Source organism: Sus scrofa, chromosome 1, assembly GCF_054392235.1.
Source record: "Sus scrofa isolate SSC_HxYL_T2T_F1_AM1 chromosome 1, Sscrofa_HxYL_maternal_Yorkshire_Landrace_v2.0, whole genome shotgun sequence".
NCBI classification, from domain to species: Eukaryota; Metazoa; Chordata; class Mammalia; order Artiodactyla; family Suidae; genus Sus; species Sus scrofa.
In genome coordinates, this window is record NC_139383.1 from 51,385,836 (window position 1) to 51,401,721 (window position 15,886).

At 37.9% G+C, this 15,886-nt stretch overlaps 1 protein-coding gene and 1 non-coding gene across 2 annotated transcripts in view; both read right to left on the reverse strand.

Annotated features, from left to right (window-relative positions):
• The window catches only part of LOC102157778 (uncharacterized), a 67,528-nt gene that overhangs the window by 14,062 nt on the left and 37,580 nt on the right, over positions 1-15,886 (reverse strand). The gene's annotated exons all lie outside the window — the stretch shown is intronic.
• Positions 7,895-7,974, reverse strand: MIR30C-2 (microRNA mir-30c-2). The gene has a single exon (NR_038510.1). It is a non-coding gene; the product is annotated as a microRNA mir-30c-2 (primary transcript).

A 15,886-nucleotide genomic window follows, 5' to 3' on the forward strand; every position in this document is an offset into this window, starting at 1 on the left:
TGGCCTACGCCACAGCAACACTGGATCTGAGCTGTGTCTGTCACCTACACCACAGCTCAGGGCAATGCCAGATCCTTAAACTACTGAACGAGACCAGGGATCGAACCTGCATCCTGATAGATACTAGTCAAGATTTGTTTCTGCTGAACCACGATAGGAACTCCCTCTTTTCTTTCCGTTTAAAAAAAAAAAAAAAAATCCATACTCTACTGAATGCCTTCTTCAATGTCATGTGTTTAATTTGCTGTGGCTGATCTTTCTGACTTCCATGTTCTGGCACAATTTTTAGCCCTTAATGTCAGACAATGTATGGGAGTAGAAATGTGGGATCAGTTGCAAATAAGGGAAGTTTACCACAATTCAAAGATCCAAGTTTTATATGACCTTTCAAGAAATGTTTGCAGGAACACAGAAGACAAGTAAGTGACAATTTGAGATTGGTGGAAGTTCTTTAAGGTCCTGAGGACTGTTATAAACCTCATGGTGGTCCCATCACCATGGGGGAAGAAACTGTGGTTTTGTAGGATTTGAACAATAGAGGAGTGCAAGTGTGTGATGCTACAGGTAGCCTGTATCCTTAGGATCCAGCCCTGGAATCAGCCATGCCTCCTAGAAGCCTCCTTTCAGTGGGAACCAATACCTGGGCGCTAGACTTTCTGCTCTGGTCTTTGCTTCTTGGCACTTTCAGTAAATAGAGCTAGGGAATCCAATCTATTTTTCTAATCTAATCTTAGATTTCCTAGCTCTCTTTACATATATATACCTGCATACCAATATACTCACATACTAGCTATTCTTCTGTTATTTTTATTTTTATATAAAACTTAAAATTTCATCAATGCAAAGGTGGTTTTCACTTTAATATCAATATATCACACTAATCTTGGATTAAGGGAACTGCTTTTGTAAACAAAGGATAGTAATAACCATTTTATTCCCAATTGCAGGAAATACTTAACCTATTTAATCTCTATATGAATTGAGCATAGGAGAAAATGATTTTAGTGTAATACTTCCTTGAAAAAGCTTATTTTATTGCCCTATTCCTAATATTTCCTCATTCTTTCTACTCTTCATCTCTTGCCAAGCCCTCATCCCACCAAGGGAGAAGGAAAACCCTGCCACCACTGTGTTCTGGCAGTTTCTGCTTCGTAGAAATGAAATTTGCAGTTGAAAACAGACTTTATTTTTGGGAGAGTCGTGGCATGTGAAAGTTCCCAGGCCAGGGACTGAACCCATGCAACAGCAGAAACAGGCTTTTAACTCATCAGTCTTTGGATCAGAACTCTCAATTGTATATCTATGGCCCTAAAATGAACTCAAAACAATTGCACTCCATTGCTTCTGCTTTAGGCTTGCGTCTATATTGAAGAACCCCTACCCAAGGCCAGAGATTAACCAACTCTGAGTCCATCATGGTAATTCATGCTAATTTTAATTACAATAAGCTAAACTAAAGTCAATTTCACCTGCTTCAAATATGTGATTTAAAAGATCATAACTGCTGATCCAGTGGTCCATGGAGGTCCATTAAATTTTAAAATTCTGGATCCTAAAAAACTAATGTTCATCATCACTTACATTTACTTTTGTTTCTGGCATAAATTAACATTAAAAAACTATACTCTCAATAGGATTTCCTAAAAGACAGCCTTTTAAACTTATTTTTATTTTTTAAATTAATTAATTAATTTAATGGCTGCTCCTGTGGCATATGGAAGTTCCCTGGCTAGGGGCAGAATTAGAGCTGCAGCTTTGCTCTATGTATGCCACAGCCACAGCAATGTCAGATCCCAGCCACATCTGCAACCTATGCCACAGTTTGCAGCAATGCCTGATCCTTAACCTACTAAGTGAGGCCAGGAATCAAACCAGCATCCTCACAGAGACAGCAAGGTCCTTAACCAGCTGGGCCACAACAGGAACTCCTAGACAGCCATTTTTTCCATTAATTCTGGAAAAAGTTTAGTAATCTCAAGGCCGACCACATATGATAGTTGATCAATAGAGTTTTACATTCTACTGACGTAGTCCAAAGCTTTAGAAAATACATCTCAAAAAATATATCATATCGCTTTACTCAATTTTATGTGGCTATGATAAGCCAACAGACCATCTCATGAAGGCTTAACTTTTCAGTCAGAGGAGATTACCCTTAATGTCAGAGAACTTTCATCTTAGAAACCGTCGTGATTATTATCGCTACTGAAACTTTTAAGCATTTTAACCATTTTTATATCTTCTCTTGTGAATTATCATTTGATATATTTTACCATTTTTCTATTTAAGTCTCTGCCTTAACTCTTTGTCTCATGTAGTATGACCATTTCTACTCTGTCATATTAAGTTTTGCAGATGTTTCCCCAAATTGCTATTTTTCATATTTTGTTTGGCATGTCTTGATGTGTAAAGTCTTCACTATCTTTATCTTGTGGATTTTTAAAAGTTGCTTTAATTCTTGGAAGGTTTTCTCTCATCTTCAGAGCATGCAAATGCTCATCTATTTGGCTTTTAAGAAAAATTTAACTCTCTAATCCAGCTACAGTTTATTATACCTTTTTCTTCTGTTAACCAATTGTTCTAGTACTGTTTATTAGATAGTTTATTCTTTTTCTATTGCTGTATAACGACCTTGTGATGAGGGTTTCACCAACACAGCAGACAGGACCATGGTGAACTCCATGCAGGCTCTCAGTGCTTCTCTGGCACTTCCATTTCATCGACCAAAGCCCGTCCCATGGGCATCCCTAACCTTCGAGGATGTGGAGAAGTGCTACTTCCTTATGCACAGAAGGAAAGATGATCTGGAATATCTGTAAACAATCCAGTGACTACCACATTTTCTTAACTCAATTTCAGTGTCCTCCCCTGGAAAAACTGGACAAAAATACCCAACTCAGAGAGGGTCTTGTGCATATAGCTTCAGGGTTAGGAGCAATTTCTGGCATCACACTGCCTGGATGGGATCCCAGCTCTAGGCTTCTTAGCATAACCTTGGCCAATCTTCTTCATCTCTCTCATTGGATTTCTCATCTAAAAAATAACCTTAGTGCCTATTTGTTTAATTGTAAAGATTAAATCAGTTAAAATAAGCAAAATATTTAGAACTGTGCCTAGTACATAGCGGGGATACCTGCTTTTGGTCCCTAACATGTCTTCTGGACCAGAGGGTCCTTAGTGATGATGGGTGGTTATCAGGATGATGATGATGATGATCAGTAGATAGGCTATGCTTGTTCTCTAGCACTGAGCTCATGACTACTCGCGAAGAAAGAGCCAATGAAATCTCATCAGGTTCCATTTGGTGAACTGGAGTGGGTTATGTGGAATTCAAACAGGTTCATGGAAGCACAAGTTTAACAGTAAGTACAGCAGGAGCAGTCCTGAAGGGGGTGACAGCTGTGTGTTTGCCCAGTGGTCCAGTGCCCTGGCTGAGCTGGTGTGTTCTGGAGCTGCAGGGCGGTGGATAGCATGAGATGGGACAGGAGGGCCACCATCACTGTGGCGACTATCGTGGAGCCAACACTGCCTGTTCAGAGCTCAGGGGAAGAAAGGCTCGGCCCCTCTACTGCCCTTACATGATGGGGCTAGCAGGGACACGAAAGCAAATCATTTCTAAGGGCAAAGGTGGTTTCAAAGACATTATTTCAGGAATGCCTCCGCCAAGGTTTTGAAAGCTTTTTAGATCACATAGGAATTCACAGCTTTCCAGTGAGTCAACTACACCGTGGAATTCTGGATGTGGTCTGATTCTCCAGAGACGAGCATTACTGAACTGCAGAAATTACTGTTTTTACCCTACAAAACTTGGAGGTTAAATTTTTTTTCTCTGAGCCAAAAAGGAAGATCTTCAAGGCCACGCCTGGCTTTTGGGTGACAAAGCATTTGATGACACAACATCACAGAATGTTCAGCAGTCACTACAAGACATAGGGTATTCCTCTAGTCAGTCTGGAGGTAATTATAATGGTCATCCAGATAATCGTATGTACCTGTTTGAAACCTACAAGCCCCCCAGAGAGGACATTATATAGAGGTGTGTTAAACTGAAGAGTCTTCAGTGTATATAGTTCAAATTTTCCTAAAAGTAAACTGTCTGGAAGACTGTGTCAGTTTGTCTTGGGGAAGGACTACTGTAATGTTTGTCAAAATTACTTTGTGTGTGGGACTCTCCCAAGCCCTGTGAGAGTGGTATTCCCCAGCTACTGTGACAACCAAAAATGGAAGCACAGGTTTCCAAAACCCCTCGGTTCAGGGGGGCAGGGAGCAGGGGCTGCAGGTGAGAAGTGTTACAGGGAACTTGTTAGGCCTGTGACCTAATATGTGAAGGAGTCAAGGATTTCTAGTTTGGGCTTAACGGAAAGGCTCCTTCAAGATGGTGTTCAAAGTTGAAGCCTTTTCTTTTATTTAAAAAAAAAAAAGATTTGAAAGGCATTTTTTTTTTTTTTGGTCTTTTTGCCTTTTTCTAGGGCCGCACCTGTGACATATGGAGGTTCTCAGGCTAGGGGTCCAACCAGAGCTGTAGCCGCCGGTCTACACCACAGCCACAGCAACGCCAGATCCAATCCGTATCTGCAACCTACACCACAGCTGGCAGCAACACCAGATCCTTAACGCACTGAGTGAGGCCAGGGATCAAACCTGCATCCTCATATATACTGGTTGGGTTCATTACCACTGAGCCACGATGGGAACTCCTGCATATCCTCTTTTTGTTCAAGTCTTAGCTCATTTTTCTACTGGCTTGTCTGTCTTTTAAACTGGTAGGAATTCTTTATATAGTCTGGGTACTGTTGTTTGTTGTATTTGTTGCAGATATCTTTTACCTTATATGTTGTCTTTTTATTTTCTTGATGTCTTTTGATGAATAGAGGTTCTTGGTATTATTATTTTCCAAATGGTATTTTTTTTCCTTTTCTGGTTAGTGTTGTCTTATAAATTTTTAAGGATATTTTGCCCACTCCAAGGTCATAAAGATATTCTATGTTTTTGCCCTAAAATATTTATTGTTTTATCTTTCATATTTATATCTACAATCCATCTGGAATTGGCTTTTATGCCTGGTGTGTAGTAGAGGCCCAAAATTCATTATAAATTTTAGAATTAGATTATCAATTTACAAATACACACACATTCTCTCTCTCTCTCCTGCTCAGATTCTGTTTTGGGACGGCATTGCACCTTCTCAATCATCTTGGAGAGAATTGCCCCTTAATAATTCTGAGTCTTGCTCCGCATGGCCATGGTATATCTCTCCATCTTATTTAAGTCTTTAATTTCTCTCAACAATACTTAATTTGCAGTGTAGAGAGCTTACAGAACTTTCGTCAGATTTATCTTTGGGGTATTTGATAGTTTTGTTGCTATTTTAAATGGTGTTTTAATTTTATTTTAGTTTGTTCCTGATGAAAAGAAATATAACTGATTTTTGTATATTATTCACATAGCTTTTCAATGAGAGTTAACCTAAATACACCCAAGAACCACTGTCATGGATTGATTATTTGCTCTCTGCACTTTTAAAATGAAGAGGAAGGAAGGACTACATTTAAATCCAGAGAAATCTAACTTGAGTTTTGTAGAAATAGATTACCACTAGGCATAAACATATTTACATTATAAAGACTTACTAATTTAAACAAATAGGGACAAGGAGACCATGGATTCATAAACAAAGTATATATTAGACTTTTATTTCTGTTGAGTTTTTATGACAAATTAGGCTTGCAAAGAACTGTCAGTTAAAGCTTATGTTGTTTCAAATATAAATGGATGTTCACATTTAAAATAGTTTTAAAGTATTTATAGCATTTGCTTATCAAACAACAAACATATACTATACATAGAAATAGAGTGCAAAGATAAATCATTCTTATCAGTATATCGAGAACTATAAATTTGAAAAAGAGTAAGGTTCAAATTAATAAAATTTACTTATACTATATATAATGATAACTAGAATATATATATATATATACGCTTTATAAATATGCATGTAAACACATATAGATTTAGCCTTTTAATTATATAACTAATTAGCAATCTCTTCTCAGAAAATGTATATACTTAACCATGACCTCTCAAGCATGTTTACTAAAATACTTACCTATGTCACAAAATAGGCTAGGAACAATGAGAACAGACTTGGAAGAATAATGCAAAAGCTAAAATAGTATACAGATTTATACCTAGATGTTTTTCATAGACAGTGAAATAAATGTTCTGGAATACTTAAATTCATTTCATTTTGAAAGACCGAAAAAGGTAATAACATCATTGAATAAGATTAGATCTTTTAGATATACAGAATAAACAAGATATTTATATCCTGACACATTATCCATACTTATTTGTGGTTCATGTGAGTAAGGATTGTTTCTGTTCACTAATTTACCCTCACAGTGTCTGTAACTGGCACACAGTAAGTGCTCAGTAAATATTTCCCGGATGATGGAATGAGTATCTGCACATATTGCAATAACCTTTGGAACAGCCACATTCATGACTAAAAGTCAAAAATCAACCGACATCTGGACTATTTACGCAGACTAACTAAAAAGCTATTGAAAAGCACATGGGTCACTCTCCCCCTCCTTTGAGCTGTTTTTGCATTTACCCATATAATCTGCACCACCTGGCAGAAAGTAAAATTTCCAACATTCACAATAACTATTTCTTTGAAAAGACTGGAGAGCATTGTCTCCAAGAGGTCTTCCTGAAGCCCGGAGGCAAAGCCTGGGAAGCTTGATGACTTGCCCAGGCTGGAGCTGCTCAGGCAGCGCTTCAGCTGTGCCATCCACTGAGGCAAACAGTTTGTTCAAACACTTCCTTGAAATGACATACTAAAGTGATCGTATTCATATATCTTTTTTTTGGGGGGGGGTTACACTTAACATCAAACAATTGTTCCTATTGTCTTAGATCCTGCACTCAGCAAGAAGGTGAAATTAAAATTTCCTCTAATAGCTAAAGCAGTATCTTTTAGCTTAAGCAACTCGCATATTTTGATATACCAAGACGATACATGCAAGTAACTGTGTCTAGATTTGTTTACTAGCAAAGCAGGCATTAAGTTAATTATTTCACGCTTTTAAAGGGGTTTGCTATATTTGAGTATACCTTATTATTTAAAGATACCCCTTGAAAAGAAAACTTATCTAAAATTCTTTAGGAAAAAAAAGAGAAGAACACAAATTTTGGGTTAAGTCAAATCTAGATGAGCTGTTCAATAAACCATTGTTTTAAACTACTTACACAGAAGAAGAAATGAAAAAGTTATATGAGTTTTCTGGTTAAGGCTGAACCTAGTTCTGTGGATTTTTCTTAAAATTCTTTCTTTGCCTTCCACCTGCCTCTCCCATAATCCAATATTTTCATAAAATGTGTAACTATACTCTCGATTTTAAATAGCAGGGCTTATTCATACTGTTCATCATTACCACTATTTAAATCTGGGGCTCCAAACTACATCTGATCCTTGACAAAACAGCAAGTTGCAGGACACCAGAACTTTTGCTTCAATCAAAGCTAAATCAGTGTAGAAAATGCTGTTCAGGGTAATGGAGAAGTGTTTGGTTTAATGTGCAGGCATTTACTTAATGTTCTGTTGCTTTTACAGACCAGGCTCTGGCAACCCACAAAATATAGCCTCAGCCTCATAAGTTACCAGAACCTTTATCTCTTGGGTGTTTGGTAACCTTTTTTTCCTTTCCCCCAAATGATGTTAGGCAGGTCAGAGAGAAGTGATCTTACAAGTTATTTTATATTTGTTAGCACAACTCAGTCAATTCACTTCTTTCCTTTTAGAGTTGACTTCATAAAGAAATACTGGATAAGATCAATTATAGGACACATGTAAAAATACTCCCAGTCCATTTCTCTTTAGCTGATTTCCAAGGCAGAGAGAGTAAACAGCCTTCTCCCAGCTTTCTTACTTTCCACAGCTGAGAGTGTAGGATGTTTACAGTATCTGTCCCTCAGTGAGCTCTAGGGAGGGGCTGGGGGGGTTGGTGGGCGGCGGCACAAGCCTCAGGAAACCCAGCATCATTTCAAAAAGACCAGAAAGCATACTTGGGACTAAATTATGGCTCTCTTAGGATGGATGTTCTCTTCCTGCTCTGTACATTCTAGGATTCTCCTGGGGTCTACAGCTTTGGCCTTTGTACACTCATGGATTCTGTAAACATGAGATTTTCAATATTCTCTGATTTCCCAAAATGGTCTCAAAACACTCACTAACCCCTTTCATGAAGCACCTTTCCTTTCCGCCTGTAGGATCCAACTTCTCACTCTCTGAGCTGTACAATTTTGTTTCAACTCACTTCCTCATATAACCGAGGATAATGGCTGAACTGGGCTTGCAGACAGAAGACCATCTGTCAGTTTAATTACTGAAAGTTAGTTACTTTAATTATGGGTTATGAAGCCATAAATTCAATAAAAAGAAAAAAATAAATATGATAGTACACAAGTTATATGCATAAAATGGTGTATTACAAATTGCTAAAATAATGCTTAAATTTTTGTTTTTTTTTTTTTTTAAATCTGAGGAGTTCCTGTTGTGATGCAACAGAAACGAATCCGACTAGGAACCATGAGGTTGTGGGTTCGATCCCTGGCCTCACTCAGTGGGTTAAGGATCTGGTGTTGCTGTGGCTGTGGCGTAGGCCTGTAGCAACAGCTCAGATTAGACCCCTAGCCTGGGAACCTCCATATGCCATGGGTGCGGCCCTAAAAAGACCAAAGACAAAATAAATAAATAAATACATAAATAAATCTGATATTTGGAAGGATATAAAGCTGTGATTAGAAGCCTATATATGAGTGGAGTTAGTTGATACCTGAAGTTCTTTAGAAAGAATTATTCAAATGGTTCTTAGTCTTCATTCACTAGTTTGATCTATGGTACACAAAACACTTATATTACAAAGAAAGTTATCAATACTACACATCACAAAACAACCCTCCATGAGGGCATACCATACTGTAAATCAAAGTGGCATCAACTGTCAAACTGTTACTGAACACTGTTCATTTACTCATCCAGCAAACACGTGAGTGCCTACATAAACCACCAATGTTTTAAATTCCGAGTGATGAGAAATAAAGGGTATCAACCTCACTCTCAAGAAAGATACAGCCTAATCTTCAAGACAGACACGTAAACAATTGTCTTAAGTGTGACAAGGGCTGTGGTGGGTTGAAAAACACTTCCTTGTGACTGGTACCTAGGCTGAGTCTTGGAAATTGAATAAATTTAGCCAGAGAAAGTGCCAATAGGGGTTTGGAAGAGGTGGGCAGAGAAGGAGCTAGTGAAACAGTAAGTGTACCCAAAAGAACAGTCACGTCACTGGGACTGTCAAGAAGTGAGTTGACCGTCATTCAGCAGAGTTAGAGCCAAATGTGAATGCAGGTGAAGAGAAGCCAGACAAAAGGTGGGGTGGAGGAGGGCCGGAATGTGCCAGGCAAGATGTTCACTTCACGCATCACCTCCAAACTCTGGAGGCCAGTAAGAGGTGACAAAACAGGCAAGTAGCATGGCTGTGCCTGCACTTTGGGGTTTACCCTGGCTGTGTGGCTGCAGGTAAGGAAAATAGGATACGGGTTATGAAACCATGTAAAGGAGCCCATGGGAGCTTAACTTAGGGAAGCAGAAGTGAGGACACATGGCAACACATCTGAGAATTGAGAAAGATGAAAAGAGCAGAGCACAGCGAGGGCTGGGGTTAGGGTTAGGCTGAGCTCGGGGAGAAGTTGTGGGCAATTCCCCACATGGGGGCCTAGGCCTTTCCAGCAGGAATGGATGAATAGAAGGGAGGTAGTGCAGGAAAGGGCTGGGAAGAATTTCCACAATCACTTTCGTGGGTCTGGGCTGGATGTGGAAACCACATTGAAGGAGTCTTTAATTTTGTCATAACTGAAGGGATGGAGGTGTTTTGAAGGACTAACCCAGACAGGCCTGCTCTTTCTTCTGCTGGTTCTGCCCTTGGACTGACCCCCTAACTGGCAGGTGCCCACACCTTCTGCAACCCCAGTCCCATGTGCCCTCCTCTGAAACCTGGCTGCTCACCACCATCCCTAAGCCTGTGCCTGGCCCAGCCAGGGGAGGGAGGTCCACTCCCGTCTCTGACCGCCAGGGTACCTGTGTGTTCTTCCACCATAGCTCCTACACTCTATTGCAAGTATTTGCTGACTTGCCTATCTCTTGATTAAACACCATGTTCCACTTCACTTCATTACAAAAATTTCAAAACCACACAGCCAATGTGGCACAACAGGAGGGTCCCAGCAACTATTTGGTGAATGAATCAATGAGTGAATATATCATGCCATCTGCCACCTGGCAATTTGTTAACAGTTTGGAGATAGTGATTCAGGTTTTAAATACTTAAATAACAACTATTTACCAGTTCGTGAAATTTCATTTTGAAACTCTTCAATATTATCATCCCTCCATATCCATGAGGAATTGGTTCCAGGACCCCCTCCGATACCAACTTCCACAGTGATCAAATCCCTTATGCAAAATGGCCAAATATAGTCTACCCTCCATCTACGGGTTCCACATCTGTGGATTCAACCATCAGCACATCAAAATCCGTGCATGAGGATCCTGAACATACTGAGGGCTGATTTTAATTCTACTTTAGGCTGTTTTACCTTTCCAAGGAACTTATGGCTAAGAACAAACATTACCGCATCACAAGCAGTCTCTCCCTAAATGACAATGAAACCTTTCGGAAAGTTAACTTTTCAAGAAGAATGTTTATATTATTTTACTTTTTGTGATGGATTCCAAATGAAGGAAAATCGGGGTCCAAAATAAGTGCAGAGGAGAAATGCATGTAAACAGTTTATAAATGGACAAGAAAGAAAGGAAACGGCCCTAATGGTTGGGTCAGACTATTGAATAATCATTTGAGAGTTTAAAATGTTCTAACTGGAAAGAACCACACCCTGACTAAATACAGCAATTAAAATAATTTCATTTTTATAAAATGATGATTTTAACCATTCAAAGACAAGTCTGCGGCATTCCTGTTGTAACATGGAATCTACTTTTTTTCAAGTAGGGCTTCTGACATAATGTAGATTTTAGTTACATAAAGCCAGTCTCTGATAAAGTAGTAATTTGGTCACTCAAAGTGACCAAAAACACAATTTATACATTTACAAATATATATGAATATATTTATTTCAAGTGTAGATTGTACCTGGCCACATTTGGCACTTTTTGTATTAAAAATCTTTTAATCTATTATCTGTTTAAAAAATAAATTATGTGGTAGTACACATCTTTCAGATACACAATAGCTTCCTCCAAATCTTGTTTTTAAGTTAAAATGTAGCGGGCTTTCTAGTAGCCATGAATGACTGACTGTAGAAGAACCACTCTTGCCACTTTGTAAGCTTAATGTATCTCTTGTGGGAAGGATTTTTCTTGCCCTATCATGGGTGTTCTACCTTTTAGTCAGGCTCCAGCCATTGCTGCATTGTAGAGATGCTCTAATTTTCCTGCTGAAGATTCCAGATTGTGTCTCGGTCTAGGGGCATGTCTCTGTAAGTTGCTTGTCACCTTCTGCCTTCTCTTGCCTGGATCACATATTTGCCATGTCACCTGCCATTTATTTGCTTTCATTTTGCCCCTAATATGAGATGAGCATTTAAAAGAGAACTGCCACCCCACCCCAGTTGAAAACCAAATCCATATGTTCCACAGTGTGACAAGCGTTCTCCACAAAGAATGAACTATATGGAAATTTCCAGAGAACAATGATGAGAAAATAAGTCCACGATCTTTTTAATGAAACTTCTTCTGTCTATCCTGTGAAAAAAGCTCCCTCCCTGACCACAAAGTGCTATACGTTGCATCTTTGTCTGCAGTGGTTCTGTCTCAAGTTCTCACTGTAGCTCAAATCACCTATTTAAGTCTAAAATCAAGTCTAACTTCTATAGTATGAGGGAATAGCCAGAAGTTCATGTCCTCTTTCTGCAGGATGCCCTGGGTAGATTCAGAGTTAGGTGATCAGTGTGACGAAGCATATTTAGCCACACTTTCCTTACATATTCTTGGGCTCTTGATTCCTCTAATTTTTTTTTTTCATTTACACTTACTATTTCATTTAAGTTACTGTACTCAGAAGGGGGAAAAAGAATATGGATGAATTAATATTTTTACTGCCTATAAATCTAATTAGTTTCTTTTTAATTACGCAAATTTCAAGTTTTTTTAAAAAACATTAGATTTTTTTAAAAAATCCTTAAATATGTGGATTTTCAATGAAAGTGGTAGAAAAACTGAATTCAAATGAAGACAGTTATTGCAGTCCTCTCTTTATATATTCTGTGAGCAAGGTTAAAAACTATAGATCATTTGGACAGTTTTAGCTACAATAAATGATTGTGAATTTAGTTAAATAACACATAAATAAAAGTTGCTAAATGTGGCTCCACCCATGGTGATGGGAGGGTCATGCTGACAGAAGAGAAGGCATTCTGGCAGTGTTCTGAGAGACATTCCTTAGAAGATTCAGTGGTGGTCTGACCAAAATTCTAGTTCGATCTTGAGTATTTACAACAGATATCTGAAATAATGTCATTGCTATAATACCTAGTGGCACAAATTTGCATTTTGGTGGGGCTAGTCTTTCCATAGGAGAGATTTTGTTAGTATAAAGCTATTTTGGCCAAATATTATCTTTTATGTACCAAACACACAAGAATGTAATCACCTGTCTCTATATTAAATAAAAAGTGTGCCGTGTGCGTGTGTGTGTGTATGTGTGTCAGGGCAGGGGTGGTTCTGGAAGGCTACACACCAAACTGATAACAGCAGTTATTTCTGGGGAAAGAAGGAGAGAAAGAGGGTTAGGTATTAAAGATTCTCACCTTATTGGCAATAATTTCATTTTTAAAAAAGAGAAGGTACCCATGCAATATATGTAATTTTTAAACTAAAAGTCTCTCTCAAAATTAGAGCTAGGATTGAACTGAAACTGAAAATCTGGCTTCTGCAGAGACTTAGGCCAGTTAACTTTGTGACCTTGAATGCTCTCCAGAATCCCCTCTATAAAATGGAAAAATAATACAGTATGTACTGCAAGTACATGCCAGGTGCATTCCCAGTAAATATACATCCTCAGAAGCATTTCCTAACATGTTAGTAGTCTTAATAGTTCCAGTTTGTAGCATTAGCAGTGTCTTTTTTCTTCCTACCGTAATGAGCTTTTTCCCTATGCGAGGGCACAGATCTCTTTTTCAAGACCAAAGTGGAAATGCGAAGCACATTAGCTGCTCTTACCAGTGGGCTTTTGGCCCGAGTATCCCTGCCAATGAAAGGGATATGGGCCAGGAAGGGAAAGGCCTCAAAAGGCACATTCTAGCTGATGAAATGATTACTTAAAAAAAGTTCTAGACAAAACAGAACAAATCAGAAAACAGTCTTAAAAAAACCCACAGAGCCACCAGGTGTCACTATAACCTAAAACTCTTCAAGTTGTTTCTCTTCATTTGGAAAGAAATGTCCATTACAAGCAAACCTGTACTGTCCTACAAGGCTTTCCGTGTCCATAACTTCTGTTGTCGTAGTTAATAAACTATAGTTACCGAATCTTAAATAAATGGATCACCACGAGTCTCAGTTTAAAAAAAAATTTTAAATAGCGAACGTTAATGCTAAAATATTTAAAATGCTGTAAGTAGACCTTTGGAGGTCAAGGACCTAATATTTTCAGTTTTGCTTTTTGAGGGGCAAACTTGAAGTCATGACTATGGGAATCGGTCATTTGACTGAGACAGATTTGATCAGGGAGCAGGTGAGTGAGTCCAGGTCACTTCCTGGCATTTTTCTTGCTATTTTTAAAATGTTTTAAATTAAAAAAAATTTTTTTTTGGCCATGCCCACAGAATGCAGATGTTCTCAGGCCAGGGACCGAACCCACACCACTGCGGTAACTAAGAGCAGTGAAAACGCTGGATCCTTAACCTGCTGAGTCACAAGAGGACACTTGTTCTCTACTTGATAGTGGGTACACCTCTCAAAATAGTAAAAATTAACTGTTAGAAATTCTCATAACTAATAAAATTATAATATTTATTTTAGAGATATAATTTATTTTAATAATTACCCAGGGATCTAAACATCATTTTTATATTTTCATCTCTTCTTAAAGACATATGACTACTTAAAAGAAGACTTATACTTTTTTTTTTTTTTTTTTTTGTCTTTTTAGGGCATCACCCGCAGCATACAGAGGTTCCAAGGCTAGGGGTCAAATGGAAACTGTAGCTGCTGGCTACACCACAGCTATCACAACCCGGGATCTGAGCCTCATCTGCAACCTACACTGCAGCTCATGGCAACGCCAGATCCTTCACCCACTGATCAGGGCCAGGGGTCAAACCTGCATCCTCATGCATACTAGTCAGATTTGTTGTCACCGAGCCACAATGGGAACTCCTGTATTTTGGGTTTTAAAATATAGGTATACTTAGTTTCATTTTACTACCCATATTGTGCTTTTGAAGCTGCTTTCTTTTTTTTTTTTTTTTCTTTCACCAATAGAAGGTTTGTGCAACCCTGTGTGGAGCAAGTTCATTGGTGCCATTTTCTTAAGAGCATTCACTCACTTGTCGCCCTGTTATCTTTTGGTAATTCTCCCAATATCAAGCTTTTTCATTATTATTATATATGTTGTGGAGATCTGTGATCAGTGATCTTTGATGTTACTATTGTTTAAAGATTACAACTCACTGAAGGCTCAGATGAAGTTTAGCATTTTTTAGCAATAAAGTATTTTTAACTTAAGGTATGTACATTGTTTTCAGGCATAATGCTATTGCACACTTGATAAACTATAGCATAGTGTAAACATAACTTTTATATGCACTGGGAAACCAAAACATTTGTGCCACTTGCTTTATTGTAATATTGATTCACTGAGGTCTGCCTGTCTATAGATGTAATATATATATAATGTAATAATAGCACCAAGAATGGAGGTAAGATAACTGGAACGACAGAGTTGCAAGATATCTACAGCTATACCACTATCTCCTATCTATATCGCCATATATATTTTTGTTCCAAAGTTAATTCATTAATAATTTTAAGCTGATTATGATACATTAAGGTATACTGGAATCCTTATGGTAATCATTAGAAGAATTCAAAGGAATATAGCTATAAAAAGCCAATGGAATTAAAACGATACACTGTAAAATATTTATCACAAGGCAGAAAAGAAACAAGAAATACCTAAGACAAACAGAAAACAAATAGCAAAGAGCAGACCTAAATTTAACTATATCACTAATTACATTAAATGTAAATGGACTAAATGTTTTAATCAAATGGCAGACATTGTTAGGCCAAGCTGTAAAAAAAGCTAGACTCAATCATATGCCATCCACAAGAGATACAGAATTTTTACATTTGTAAAAATATTAATAGGCTGAGAAAGGTTGAAAAAGATATACAATATGCATAAGTAAGCTTCAGTGGCTCTATTAGGGTCAGACAAAATAGAATTTAATATAAGAAGTATTACTTTAATCTGTTCAAATTATTTTCCACTATGATAGATTTTTCTCTTATTAATAGTCTCCTACAATTTATCCATTGTCAATTTATGAAAGATAGAGCACTTGTCTCTTTGACACTGTGTTGCCTAGGTTATAAAGTCGTAATGGGCAAAACCCATGTTTACTACATTCTACTTCCTACTGCACAATCCTCCATGTATACACACATTACATCACTTCACAATCACAATGTGTTTTTATCCCTTAGATTTGCTTTAGGAAACACATCTGGTACAACATGTTTGTAGCTGTAATGCCATCAATTACTGTTTACACTGACTACTACAAATTCCAAAAGAAAATG